Source organism: Zea mays, chromosome 10, assembly GCF_902167145.1.
Source record: "Zea mays cultivar B73 chromosome 10, Zm-B73-REFERENCE-NAM-5.0, whole genome shotgun sequence".
Taxonomy (NCBI): domain Eukaryota; kingdom Viridiplantae; phylum Streptophyta; class Magnoliopsida; order Poales; family Poaceae; genus Zea; species Zea mays.
The window spans coordinates 49,201,735-49,216,845 of record NC_050105.1 but is presented as its reverse complement, the minus strand read 5'-3'; the positions used below and the strand labels follow the sequence as shown (position 1 = coordinate 49,216,845).

At 43.9% G+C, this 15,111-nt stretch overlaps 1 long non-coding RNA gene and 1 pseudogene across 1 annotated transcript; one reads left to right on the top strand and one right to left on the bottom strand.

Moving 5' to 3' along the window:
• The window catches only part of LOC103641071 (uncharacterized), a 28,697-nt pseudogene extending 26,549 nt beyond the window's left edge, over window positions 1-2,148 (bottom strand).
• Window positions 2,149-13,752: 11,604 nt separating this feature from the next.
• LOC111347719 (uncharacterized) lies at window positions 13,753-15,107 on the top strand. Its single transcript, NR_151728.1, has one exon. It is a non-coding gene; the product is annotated as an uncharacterized lncRNA (long non-coding RNA).
• The last annotated feature ends 4 nt before the right edge of the window (window positions 15,108-15,111 follow it).

The window sequence follows — 15,111 nt, the reverse complement described above, 5'->3', positions numbered from 1 at the left end:
GCTAAGTATACCACAAGAATCTTCAGTAGCAAGATTAAGCTCTACCTTATTAATTTGATCATTCACCATCAAAGTTTAATTGCTAAATTGCATATCATACCATGCATGTATCTTACTCATTGCATTCATTAGATTGCAATCTCACTGACGGAGAGTACGTGCTCATCCCCGAGCAAGGAGCTGTCCACGAGGAAGACCAGGAGCAAGCTCCCGAGACTGCCATCGAGGATCTCCCTGCAGCCCCAGCTATTGAAGGCAAACCCCGGTTTTATGCATAACCGTTTATATATGCTACTTTACTACACTTAATATTGTAGGCTTGTAATGTGCACTTAAGTATAGGAGTTGTTTGAAACCTTTAGTTGCATGAACTCAGGATTCCTTTTTGAGATGGATACTAGTATGCTAGGTCGAGTAGCTGCTATGCTAATTAGGATCTCGGTAGAAGTCGAGTGATTTCTCTAGCACTCGCGCGAGGTAAGGAATTGATTCTATTCATCTTGATAACGGGATCTATGATGGTCCATGGACTCGGATCCAGGGAGGATGCCTTGTCCATGAGACGGGAAAAGGAATTAAGGATTAATGTGTGGATACCTGAGTCAAGCGTTTGAACGTACTAAACACATATCGGGAAATATGGTAACCGGTAAACCTAGTACCTGAGTGAAGCTGGGCGTGGACTTTTCCCCTCACTTGTCCTGAGACTGGGTCTCCCATGCTAGCTATGGTGGGTACAAGTGCGGTCACTGCACGGCGGCAGCCGGGGTCAGTGGAGCATTGTATGCCAAGGCGGTGAGCCCTGGCCGCGAACGGGGAATCGATGGGGACAGTTGACGTGTGTGGGGACGGGGCGGCCTTACATGTCGTGTGTTTAGGTTTACCTTACAAGGATAAAAACTCGATTCAAATCGTCTGCTTCTCGCAGCTAATGAGACTGCTTGACCCCTTGTACTACATTGAGTAAGAAGTGAAATGAGGCTTACTTGAGATAACTTGTTGATTGTACTAAATGCTTGTTACCATGTGTGCTTAGAAGGAGCAAACTTAGCTAAGATAATGATGCTAGAAATTGAAAAGCTAAAATTTGATTTTAGACTCAGCTAGTGCTTTTGGCAAACCAAATCCCTCAGCCAAACAGCTCCATGGTCTAGAGGTAGAGGAGTAGTTTCCTCACACCGGGTAAGTCTAGCTGAGTATTAGTATACTCAGCCATGCTTGTGGCATAGTTTTTGTAGGTACGCTTCAGGATATGGTTGATGGTGTGACTTGGCCTACCACCCTGCCACCGGGTTGGACGGTCGAGTGGGATGCTGCTCCGGCAGGAAAGGAGGAGGAGGAGGAGTGGGCTAGGCCTTGCCCATTTCCTCACTTTCGACGATATCGATTATCCGCTGCAACTTATTTTGTGATCTTATATCAGCTACTTGAAAAACTCTGATTTATGTAATAATTCAGTACTTTAATTTGAGGTTTTCCTGTTTCATTGTATTTCTTCTGTGACTCGCCTTCGAGTGGGTTTGTGGTATTTGATCCTGGTAAAGTGGCTTAATCAGACTAGATCTGAGGGACTGGAGGGTTATTCCGATTTAAGTGTGTTATGGCCTCTGTGGCGTGACTTGGGCACTTAAACTAGAATAATTCGGGTGGTTCTGCCACAACGAGTGCGACGAGGAAACCCCGCAGCAGTGCTGCTACACTGGAGAAAGGGCACGGAATCTGGATGGGAATAGGCGCGACGGGCATGAGGAGAGCTCGGCCAAGAAGGAGCTCGGCTGGCGAGGCGAGGGAGGATGTCGGCGAGGGATGCTCGCTGCACACGACCAGCGAGGACAGGCAGCAAGTTTGGATGAGGAGATTTCCGGCCAAGTGGAAGACGCCAGCCGTTTCAAGGCACCATAGGGGCTCCTGCGCCGAACAGAGAGCAGGGAGGAGGGGTGCTTGCGGTAGAGAGAAGAGGAGCAGGGGGCATCGGCATGGAGCAGGTGCCAGCGCCATGGCTGCCAGCGGCCGAGAGTAGAGAGAAAAAGGAAAAAAATTGAGCAGGGAGACGAGGGCAGGCCAGTGGCTGAGCTAGAGGAGGGCGCCGACATGGGCTCATCCCTAGAGACGAGGGCAGGCCAAGGAACATCTGCGCGCTCCCACCATGGCTGGGGAAAGGAGCTTAGGGAGGCGCTGCTAGGGAGGAGACAACCTGTACCAGCGTTGAGGGAGTAGGGCGCCATGGCTGGGCTTGGCGGCCAAGGAAGATGAGAGAGCAGAGAGGGGCTTCAGCTGCTGGTTACCCTGGCCAGCATCCTGTGCTCCATGAGTCTGCCGGAGTGGAGGGAGGCGACGCCCATGGAGCAGTCCTGCTGCCGAGCGCCATGGAGCAAGGAGGAGAGATGGCATGGAGAAAAAGTGGAGTTGGCTGGTGGCGGCTAGGGGGGTAGGTGAAAATAGCCAAGTGCAAGTGAGGGGTCCGTATTTATAGAGAAACCATAGGGTTAGGGTTTTTAGTGGGCTGGGCTGGGTTGGGCTTGCCCAAAACACTTAATCGGGTCGCGCTAAATTATTTTCCGAAGTGAAAATGCTCCTGCGGAATTCATCTCTACGGAGAGTAGAGCGAAATAGAGTTCGGATGAACGAAAGATTGAGCGAGTAACTCGACCAAGAGTTTGATTTGATCTCACTCGAAAATAATTCCTCGCACTCAATTAGGAACAAAATGAATTGAGACCGATTGGTTCGGATTCGTGATCGAGGTCAATCAGGTCGGGTTAATAAAAATCATTGCCGGTGTTGATTTTTGAATTCGAATCAAACACAGAGGTATTAAGCTGAGTTGGATAAGAATTAATTAGAGGGCGACATACTGAGTATCCCGTTTGAGAATACGGACCCGAATAAAATAGTTGAACATAGATCAAAGTTCGAGGAATTAGACTCGGGCTCAAATCAGATAACAACCGTCGAGAGTTTGATTTAATGAGCTTAAGATGAGATTTATAATTCGAGAATGATTTTAGAGTTTGCATTCGTTCCAAGAAATAAAAGTTTTAACATGCTCCAAAATTGGTTGTTTCTCGCGATCGAATAACTCCGACTTTGGTGAGCTTCCATGAATAATCCTGATAAACTAAGATAGACACGATCGAGAAATAGGAAATTTTCACTGAGCATTCAAGTTAGGGACAAATCTCTCGACATAACACGAAACTGACACCTAGGATGTCACATGAACCCAGGGATATTTCAGTTATTGTACCATCACGGAGTCATTCAGAGCATCTGACAGCACGGTTTGCAGCGCCCTAATCTCAGATTTTTGTGTGAGAATGTGTTAACCTCTCTGTAACAAAGTTGTAGCCCTATAATCCAGCTACAATCTTGCTATAGTAACTATACTCAATTGATCAATAGATCCCACTCCAATTCGACCTCAAAGTCCTGCCAATGTCACTAGTAACCATAATTCAGTTATTAGTGCAACTGACAGCTCAACTTTGTGCTCATTTTACTCCAAACTTTGTATGTGATGAAAGCTTAGTTACTTAAGCAAAGTTGCAATCCTATTATAGCTCTACAAGTTTGATGTGTTGACCCTAGGCAAATTCCTTGTATTTTTAGAAATACAGAGCTCCAAAGTCAGCCTTATGCAACTGAATTGAGACTTAGACACATGGATGTATGGGGTGTCCTTTTTGCAAATAAATCCAAACTTCATCATTTGGCTTGGAAATCCTCAAATGCGAGAAACACATAGTTTGTGGTGTTGTATTCCTTTGATATTTGCACTTGGGTCCAAAAGTGCACAAATTTTACACTTAGCCCCCAAGGGTTCAAATTTAGGGTTTTCCAGGGGTCTTTTTCGGGTTTTTAGTACATTAGGGTTTTGATGCCACTTAAGTCCTTCCAAGGGGATATCTTGGGGTCATTTCTCATATCTTTTGAAGTTTTCTCATGCTTGTATCCATAACCCAGATTTAGGGTTAAGTACTTTACACTAGAGTTAACCACACATCAAGTCATATCAGTACAACATATTTGAAATTTTTACCTAGTGAATGCACTCTAGGTGTGACAAACACATGAAATGTTAATGCTCATGATGTTATGCTCAAGTTTTAGTGACAGTAACACCAGGGGTGTTACATTAATTTTGCCTATACCATGTTTGTTTGTATTGCTACGAATAGCAGGGAGGTTATGAGTCACTTGAAGACCAAGTTGGTACATGGGAATCTAGAGTCTAAGGCAAGTTGTGCCCTTTACGACGTTTCTCTTTACCCAATAATGTTTCTATCAATCACTGTGACATGCTCAGGTTAATTTGATGCGACCTAATAGGTTTCCCTAGTCTTGTTTACTCCACCCCTTGCAGACAAATGAACTATTGGGTAGTTTTGCTATTGCTCTACCTGGTTTTGAGAAATTAATGTTATATTATGATCATGTTCCAGTTATGCTGTTGTTTTAATTATTGTTCATGACAAGATCTGATGAGGACATCACTATGAGTACGACTACACCAGTAGCACCTGCACATCAAGCGTCACTTCCTTAATTAGCTGGGTCAATCACTAGGGCCCGTGCCAGAGATCTTAACTTCGTCATGCTACTGAAGAATGAGGGCCCAGAAGAATAGACGACCAGCCCAACTGCGGCCCATAGTGGACGACCTAGGGTTGGCCGCCCCTAGGGGCTGTGCCCCCTCTCTATTTATCGAGGAGCTGCGCCTCCTTTGTTCTTCGAGTTTTGTTTTTCGTTAGCTTTAGCTACTCTCGAACACGCGCAAATCAACGCTGTCTTCGTTTATTCAGAACTCCGCCCTTGAGTAATAGATTAGATTGCTCGCATCTTTTTCTTGTTCGTTCTTCGATTGGGCACATGAAACGATCTTCGTGATCAGGCCGATCTCGCATCAGCAAGGTCGGTAACCACAGGGAGTTGGTTCAGCTATTGCATTGGCGCCTCGGGCTTGCTCGTCGTAGTCGGATCGCAAGGGTCATCTTCCGCCAAATCAGAATTATCTCTACTCGCCGAAAGATCGGGCACCTCAGATATATCAAGTGGTATCAGATTTCCAGGTTGATCGGTGAGTTTATCGAGTGTTTTTTTCTCCTACAGTCCACAAAACCACATAAAAATTCAGGTTAGACCTTATCCCAGCACCCTTTTGAGCCTCGCACTTTCTTTCAATAATCTGCATTGTTGAATTTGTGTGCTTTCACGTCATTTGTTGCTGGTCGCATTGTGTTTTCCACCATTCAAACCCTATCGTGCCGCCACCATCTCCCGTTTGATCACGCCACAAACCGAGTCAACACCGTTTCCTTGTTTTTCTCCTTCGGTTACGTAAAAAAACAGAAACAAAAAAAAGAAAGAAAAAAAAAAGAAAACGAAAGAGAAAGGATAGAACGAGAGAACAAACAAAAAAATAGGGAAAGGAAACAAAGCGGTTGTCTCATCTCGGTCGTTTTTAACCATAACTTGAGGTACCTTCCTTAAACCGGGCATAACTTTTCGCTCGGTTGTTCAAAAAATCTGAAATTTTTACAGGAGCTTGTTGACATCATTCTGAGGCCAGCTTGGTGTAGCTCCTATTCGGGAAAATAAAGAAAAAAATTCGTCAAAGTTCTTGCACGCTTTTCAGAGAACTTGTTCTTTTTCTGTAGACCACATCTGATCTCTGTTTTAGGTGAAACTTGGTGTAGCTCCTATTTTGTTGCTTCTTGTACTGAGAAAAATATCAAAAAAATCATACAAAAAAGAAAAACAAAATCACCTGTGATTCCTACTAGTGCCTTTTTGGCCTCGCTAGTACAATATTTACGGTACTGCCATTCTGCTAGTTCCATCCGTCCATTGTACCTGTGGCCAGCAATATAGTTTCGTGTTTTGCACTATAATTCAACTTTGCATTATTGTTTGATCGTGCTAATCCTTGACTTGAGTACAGCCTACCCAGAACTACACATATTTCTACGACGAGCAGGTTTCTGTTTCTCCAGGCAATCGCTCATCCAATCTTTCACCGGTTCCACCTGTTGGTTGCAGTTCACCAATATGGCTTGGTAAGAACGGATAAGAATTTGATAACAGCATTCCATTGAGCGAGTTGTCACCACCATTCCCCTGTTGTCGTCGGTTTTTCTCCTTTTGGTGTTTTGGTGTTTGCGCTAACTATGGCAGGAGCACACGACACGGTGGATGCCCAGTTGCAGGAAGTAAGGGGACAAGTTGATGGACTTGCTGCTGACATTAGGACGATGCATGAACGCATTGATTCAACGGTCACTTCGACGACCCCTCGTTTCAACCAGCTTGACCTTGCTCAAACGGCGACTCGCACCACACTCGACACCATCCTGGCACGCCTTGATGCGTTGACCACAAGGATGGAGCAGGACTACGGCGGTGACACTGAGCAAGAAGATGGAGATCGCCGTGGTTGTGCACGCCGTGTGGTTCATCATCCCCATAATGACTTATTTGCTAAGATTAAATTTAAAATTCCATCTTTTAATGGTAAATATGATCCTGCTGCATATCTTGATTGGGAATTGGAGGTAGAACAGAAAATTTCATGCCATGATATTCCTGCTAATAGCCAAGTGAAGGTTGCCATTAGTGAATTTACTGATTTTGCTTTAATTTGGTGGCGTGAGTATAAACAAAAACTTCCCATTAACAGTGTCATTACTTGGACCCAATTAAAAACTGCCATGCGCCACAGATTTGTTCCTTCCTATTATGCCCGTGATTTGCTTAACAAAATGCAGCGTTTTCAACAAGGTTCACAATCTGTTGAGGAATATTACCAGGAGTTACAAAAGGGTATGCTTCGTTGTGGTTTGGTTGAGTCGGATGACGCTGTTATGGCGCGTTTTCATGGTGGTTTGAACAGGGAAATTCAGGATATACTTGATTATAAGGATTATTTTGATATAACCACATTGTTTGAATATGCTTGCAAAGCTGAACGTGAAGTGCAGGGATGACGATCAAAGACATATAATAACTCTTTTGCAGGCCAGGGTTCGACCCACAGCTCAACTCCTCCCAGCCCTGCACCTTCTACGCCTAGCACTACACCGCGCACAGGGACGGCCAAGCCAGCGGCGCCCCCTGCCAAAGGTGTCGTTTTTCCACAGGACGTACATGGGATATTCAGTGCCATCGTTGTAGAGGGTTTGGGCACATGATTCGGGACTGCCCAAACAAGCGTACCTTGCTTATAAGTGACAATGGTGAGTACTCTCAGCCAGTGATTCCGAGGAAACTAGTCATGCTATGATTGCCACTAACCATGCAGAAAATGCGGAAGTCCACATTGATCCCATCGACGCCGATAGGTATGAGAGTCTTGTTGTGCAGCGTGTTCTCAGCACACAGGTTGCCCAGGCCGAAAAAAATCAGCGACACACTCTATTCCATACCAAGGGCATTGTGCACGAACGGTCGATTCGCATCATCATCGATAGTGGCAGCTGCAACAATTTGGCAAGTATAGCTTTGGTAGAGAAATTATCCTTGCCCACTCGCGCACACCCACATCCGTATCACATTCAATGGCTTAATGATGGTGGTAAAATAAAGGTAACACGTTCGGTACGTGTCCCCTTTTCGCTGGGTTCTTATTCTGATTATGCTGATTGCGATGTTATTCCTTTGGAAGCATGCTCTTTGTTATTGGGTCGACCTTGGCAATATGATGCTGATAGTTTACATCATGGTCGTTCAAATCATTATTATTTCATGTTTAAAGGCCAGAAAATAATTATACATCCAAAACCCCTGACCAAATTTTGAAAGATGATCTTACTAGGCCTGCTAAAACTGCACAACAAGTGAAATCGACTTCAGCCGCACCTATTAAATCTGAAATCAAGTTGCACTCTCCTGTTTTACTTGCTACACGTGTTGATTTTGATGATCTCCATGAAGCTGCTGTGCCCTGTTATGCACTTGTATGCTCGTGCATGCTTGTTCCGCTTGATGATGCACCGTCTTTGGATATACCCCCTACTGTTGTTAACCTTTTGCAGGAGTATGCTGATGTTTTTCGAACGGACTTACCACTGGGTCTTCCTCCGCTCCGTGGCATTGAGCATCAGATCGATCTCATCCCCAGCACTTCTCTTCCGAACCGCGCCCCATACCACACAAATCCAGATGAGACGAAGGATATCCAGCGCTAGGTGCAGACGCTGCTTGATAAAGGTTACATTCGTGAGTCTCTTAGCCCTTGCTCGGTTCCTGTTTTACTCGTTCCAAGGAAAGATGGGTCATGGCGTATGTGCGTAGATTGTCGTGCTATTAATAACATCACAGTTCGTTATCGATATCCTATTCCACACCTTGATGATATGTTAGATGAGCTTAGTGGTGCCATTATTTTCTCTAAGGTTGATTTGCATAGCGGTTACCATCAGATTAGAATGAAACTCGGTGATGAATGGAAAACGGCTTTTATAACGAAATTTGGTTTATATGAATGGTTGGTTATGCCATTTGGATTGACTAATGCTCCCAGCACCTTTATGCGCTTAATGAACGAAGTTCTACGGGCCTTCATAGGTTTGTTTATTGTTGTTTATTTCGATGATATCCTTATTTACAGCAAGTCTATAGAGGAGCATTTAGAACATTTGCGTGCTATTTTTGATGCTTTGTGTGCTGCTCGCTTGTTTGGTAACATGGAAAAGTGCACATTTTGCACGCAACGTGTCTCGATTCTTGGTTATGTTTTTACTCCGCAGGGCATTGAGGTGGATAGCAGCAAGGTTGAAGCCATTCAGGACTGGCCTACACCAATGACGGTCACGCAAATTCGGAGTTTTCTTGGACTTGCAGGATTTTACCGCCGTTTTGTGCGTGATTTTAGCTCCATCGCTGCCCCTTTGCACGAACTCACAAAGAAAGGTGTGTCTTTTGCTTGGGACCCCCACAAGAAGAGGCGTTCAACACTTTGAAAGATAAGTTAACCCATGCTCCACTCTTACAATTGCCCGACTTTCAGAAAGTGTTTGAACTTGAATGTGATGCTAGTGGTATTGGGTTAGGTGTTGTTTTGTTACAAGAAGGAAAACCGGTTGCTTATTTCAGTGAAAAATTAAGCGGTGCTAGCTTGAGATATTCTACTTATGATAAGGAACTTTATACTTTAGTTCGCACTTTGCAAACATGGCAACACTACCTTTGGCCTCGTGAGTTTATAATTCATTCTGATCATAAGGCTTTAAAACATATTCGTACCCAAACAAATCTAAACCGTCGTCATGCTAGTTGGGTAGAATTCATCGAGTCCTTTCCTTACATCATTAAACACAAGAACGGGAAGGAAAACGTCATTGCTGATGTGTTGTCCCGTAGATATACCATGCTTTCACAGTTAGAATTTAGAATCTTTGGCTTGCAAACTGTGAAAGATCAATATGTGGATGATGATGATTTTAAAGATTTCTATATACATTGTGAGGATGGCAAACCCTTGGGAAAATTTCACATACAGGATGGATTTTTGTTCCGCGCTAACAAGCTGTGTATTCCAGCAAGCTCGGTTCGTCTTTTGTTGCTGCAGGAAGCTCATGGAGGCGGTCTCATGGGGCACTTTGGCGTTTACAAGACGCATGAGGTGCTGGCCGCACACTTCTTTTGGCCTCGGATGCGCCGTGATGTTGAGCGTCTTGTTGCACGTTGCACTACTTGCCAGAAAGCTAAGTCACGTTTGGGCAACCATGGTTTGTATATGCCTTTGCCTGTCCCTTCTTCTCCTTGGCTTGATATTTCTATGGACTTTGTTTTGGGCTTGCCTAGAACTAAGAAGGGGAGGGATAGTATTTTTGTGGTTGTTGATAGATTCTCTAAAATGGCTCACTTTATACCTTGTCATAAAACTGATGATGCTAGCATTATTGCTGAATTGTTCTTTAGAGAAATTATTCATTTACATGGTATTCCAAAAACAATAGTCTCTAATCGCGATGCTAAGTTTCTAAGCCATTTTTGGAGATCTCTTTGGAATAAATTGGGAACTAAATTGCTGTTTAGCACTACTTGTCACCCTCAGACTGATGGACAAACTGAGGTAGTAAATAGAACTTATCTACCATGCTTAGGGCTGTTTTAGACAAGAATTTGAGACGTTGGGAGGATTGTTTGCCTCATGTTGAATTTGCTTACAATCATGCCACACATTCTTCTACAAAGATGTGCCCTTTCCAGATTGTTTATGGTTACATCCCTAGGGCACCTATTGATTTGATTTCACTTAATGCTGCGAACGCCCCACATGTAGATGCTGCTGCACATGTTGAACAAATGATTACCATACATGAACAAACGAAACAGAACATTGCTGCTACTAATGCAAAAAATTGGGTTGCTGGTAGTAAAGGAAGAAAACTTGTTACTTTTTAGCCAGGTGATATGGTTTGGTTGCACTTGAGAAAGGATCGGTTTCCTACTTTGCACCGTTCTAAATTAATGCCTCGTGCTGCTGGTCTTTTAAGGTGCTAACAAAGATTAATGATAATGCTTATATCCTTGACCTGCCTGTGGAATTTAGTGTTTCCACTAGTTTTAATGTTGCAGATTTGAAACCATATATGGCCAAGGATGAGGAGTTGCCATCGAGGACAACTTCACTTCAAGAAGGGGAGGATGATGAGGACATCACTATGAGTACGACTACACCAGCAGCACCTGCATATCAAACGCCACTTCCTTCATTAGCTGGGCCAATCACTCGGGCCCGTGCCAGAGATCTTAACTTCGTCATGCTACTGAAGAATGAGGGCCCAGAAGAATAGACGACCAGCCCAACTGTGGCCCATAGTGGACGACCTAGGGTTGGCCGCCCCTAGGGGCTGCACCCCCTCTCTATTTATCCAGGAGCTGCGCCTCCTTTGTTCTTCAAGTTTTGTTTTACGTTGGCTTTAGCTACTCTCGAACACGCGCAAATCAGCGCTGTCTTCGTTTATTCAGAACTCCACCCTCGAGTAATAGATTAGATTGCTCGCATCTTTTTCTTGTTCGTTCTTCGATTGTGCACAAGAAACGATCTTCGTGATCAGGCCGATCTTGCATCAGCATGGTCGGTAACCACAGGGAGTTGGTTCAGCGATTGCATTGGCGCCTCGGGCTTGCTCGTTGTAGTCGGATCGCAAGGGTCATCTTCCGCCAAATCGGAATTATCTCTACTCGCCGAAAGATCGGGCACCTCAGCTATATCAAGATCATTGTGTTAATTGGAACATGGATCTTAACTTGAGATATCTGTGCTACCACAAGGGTGGAATGGGACGCCCTTAGCTGACTAATTAATAGAGCTAGTGGATGACTACCTTACTCGAAAGGAGCAAGGGTGGTAGAGGAGCTGCATATTGGGAGCTTCTCGGGTCGATCATGCTGTGATGGCTTTTCGGACGAGGGATTCCTATATTGCCCTTCTTAGAAACCGTAGCGGGTTTTCTGAAGCTAGTGTAACGTTGTAAAGGCCTCGTAGTGGATCCCTGACCATTCACCTCGGAAGTGTCTAAGGGCCTTGCAAACCTTGGCTAGACGGGATACATGACTTGTAGGTAAAGGGTGCAACCTCTGCAAAGTGTAAAACTGGTATATCAGTCGTGCTCATAGTCAAGAGCAACATAGGACTCTCGCATGATTAACTTATGGAATTAAATTCAATACGCCATATGCATTGCATTTTGTGTTTTATTATTAATTGTGATCTCTTATTTATTTGGATTAGTATCTACTTATACTTAGTAACTGCTAATAAAATTTTGACCAACTTTAAAAGCAATGCTCAGCTTTAACCATACTCTTTGGTAAGCCTTACACTTCACATGAGCTCCCACCTTTGGTGAGTTCATGCACATTATTCCCCACAACTTGCTTAGCGATGAATGTATGTGAGCTCACCCTTGTTGTACTCACATCCCCCTAGGTTAAGAACAGGTACCATAGGATGAGATGCGTGAAGGATGTTGTGATGAGTTCGTGAGTGGTCTAGGCCATCGTCTCCCAGTCAACTATGGTTGTTGGATCGTTATCTTCATATGATGTAATTACTGATCTATTTTGTACAGAACTCCGTTATATATTAAAGATGAGCGTCACAGAAGGTGCGTAAATAAAGATCTTCTATGATGAAATATCATAAATTTTGATGTTCCTAAGGCGAAATATTTCTAGGAACGTCATAATTTATTATGTTCCTTAATAAGAACGTTATAGAAGACCTTTACTTACGTATCTTCTACGGCACTTATATTACCATCAGAATGTCATAAAAGGTAAATATTATTGTAGTAGAAGAATCCAAAAGTTTTAGCCAACGCGACACTATGGAGGAAAAGACAACATTACCCTACATGATTTGTAGTTCACATCTATAGAATTTGTGGGTATGTTTGTATTTTCACACGAAGTTGTATCCTTCCACTATAAATATAGGTAGAAAACCATGTATAGGGGACGACGGTTGAGAACTAGGAGGATTAAGACTTCTCTGCCTCCAAAAGTGTTTTACCCTATCTTCGTGCTCTTGTTTGTAAAGGCGAACGTATATCTGTAATCATTCATAATGAAATGAGATGGAGTCAAATCAAGCGTTCAAAATGGATTGTCATATCACACTTTTATTTCTGAACATTTCTAGATATTGTTTATCTCTTTAACCTTCTTCCTTTAATAAATCTCTCAAAAGAGGGATTTATTAAAGGAAGAAGTAAAGAATAATTCATTTATGTTGTCTTGTTTTTGCTTTCTCTCATGAATCAAAAGCAAGTGGCCAACATCATCATGTTGTATATTTGTGAATGGAGGGAGAGCTCCAACCACCACTTAGAAGGATGTCAACAGTTAGTCTGATAATGTAACACCCCAGGTGTTTATCGTCTGCTCGACCATGAGTGCGGACTTTAACACATGATAGCGGTCAATAAAATGGACACTAAATTTTAATCATCTTCGTCTATCACGATTTTGATATCATGTATGTCTCCATCTGTCTAAATTGTCACTATTTTTTTTTTGCAAAATTGAGACTTTAGTATTCTTTCGAAACATCGAATCCAATATTGTTTGGGTTGAGCCATCGACGTCTTGCCCAAACTCTAATTCTTTAAATTGGATCTGGTTCCTAAACTGTGTTTCAAATTCTTTCACGCTTGCGTTGCACGTGTCTTTCTGTGGCCTGGCATCATAGCGCGTGGCAGGTGCTAACCGGTGTCTGGACAGTGCACAGGCTTTCGCCCACATAAAAGTTGTGTGACGTGGATTCCGAAAGGATCGCAATTTCGCGTATTTATTTCGCGAAATGTCAAGTCTGGGGTCCGTTTAAAATTTATGGATTAAGAGAATATGAATTTGGAATTTCGACCCACTCTTGTGAATTTTGACCCGAGTAAATTTTATTAGAGGCTCGGTGACACGAGTATTGATGCGAGATTAGATTGGACCGCGATAATTAGAACCAAACCGAGTATTCATATTTAATATGTTTCCCTGTTTAGACTGCACATGAATTATCAGGTTTCAAATTAAATCGAATCAAATCTGGTGCAAATTTTGTCGCCGATTTTGTTTGATTCGACCTGTTCATACCTCTTTTAGACCCAGATTTCAGAACCCCAAAATATCTACATCCAAAATATCTACATGTTTATTTTGTTAATGGTTTGAAAAAAGGAAAAATATCTCATGGAGACATATCCTCCCCACCGCCTAAACTTCAGCCATATCCAAATTATCGTAGCAAGTCTCCATTTTCCTTACGCACCTTATCTTCCTTATCCTCTCCAGCCGCGCGTGCCCAGGTGCACTCGTTTCTCTCTGCCTCTCGCGCTGGGCTCCCGGTCTTGCCGGCGGCCAAGTTCTCCAGCCAAGCTCCTCCCTGCGGCAGCCACCACATGGGCGCTCATCTCCCTACTCCATGGCGGCACCTCCTACTCCGTGGTAGCGAGCTCGCCCCTGTATTCCTGCTCGCCCAGCCCTCCTCTGCTGATAGCCGGTGGCCGCCGACGTCGATTTCAGCTCCCTGGACGTGCGCCCCTGATCCCCATGTCCCAGCTCCTCCCCACCTCCTAGATGGTCGGCGCCATCCCCAGCGCTCCCTGCTCCAGCACGTCTCCATGGCCGTCAAGTCCCTCCCATGGTCGAGCACGTCCCTGCGTTCCGATGTTGGACACCGGACTGCGCTGCTCGTCCTCAACCTCGCTGATGCTATTTTCCTGGTGCATGTCCTCGCCCTAGGCCATTGAACAACAACAGCCATGAAGCCCTTCGTGTCGCGCCCTCGACGTGTTCGACAGAATATTACAGTGTGCTACACCCGATCTGTGCAGCCCTATCGCGACCTCGTCGAACCCCGATGAGGACCCGTTTTCCCTATGTTCATTCCTCGCCAGTACTAATACCCAAAATCAAGTTATTAGATGCTAATGTATGTATATGTGTGTGTGCAATGTGCGAGATGTGAGGAATTTCATATTGGTGAGGCCAGGCAAGCCGTGCGACAAGTGCTAGATGTTCGATGAAATGATTGAATCGGAGAGTGTCACTGTTTGTGTGGATTATCAAGTTAGGCAAATAACAGTGAGCCAAATCATTATTTCAGATAGTGGTTGATAGATGAATTGAGTAGTGTTGGGGGTCTTTTTCTCCGCCGAAGGTTCCCTAAGCAAAAACACCTTCGGCAAGACAGTACAAAGGCAGGTGCGACTTGAAGATATAAGCCAAAGATGATGCGGACAAAGTCGAAGCTACGATTGAAAGGGCTTCGGCTTGGTATTATGTTAAAGGTGAAGCACGATACCGATTTAAAGAGGAAAAGACTGTATAGCCCTAGATAGTCTGTATTATGATCATAATTATTTATCAGGGACATTGATTTAATTTCGTCCGGGTTGCGTCACATGCCTATAAATAGATGAACAGTACCTCTGTACTATTCACGTTGCATTGTTATCACTCCCGCGTCCCCCACATTATCACATTCTGTCGAGCCGAAGGTATCAATAAAATACAAATACTATGAGCATTTATCCATGTTTGTAAAATGAAATGAGAATGTAAATGATCTATCTCTATGTTGTCAATATTTACATTCTTATATCTCTT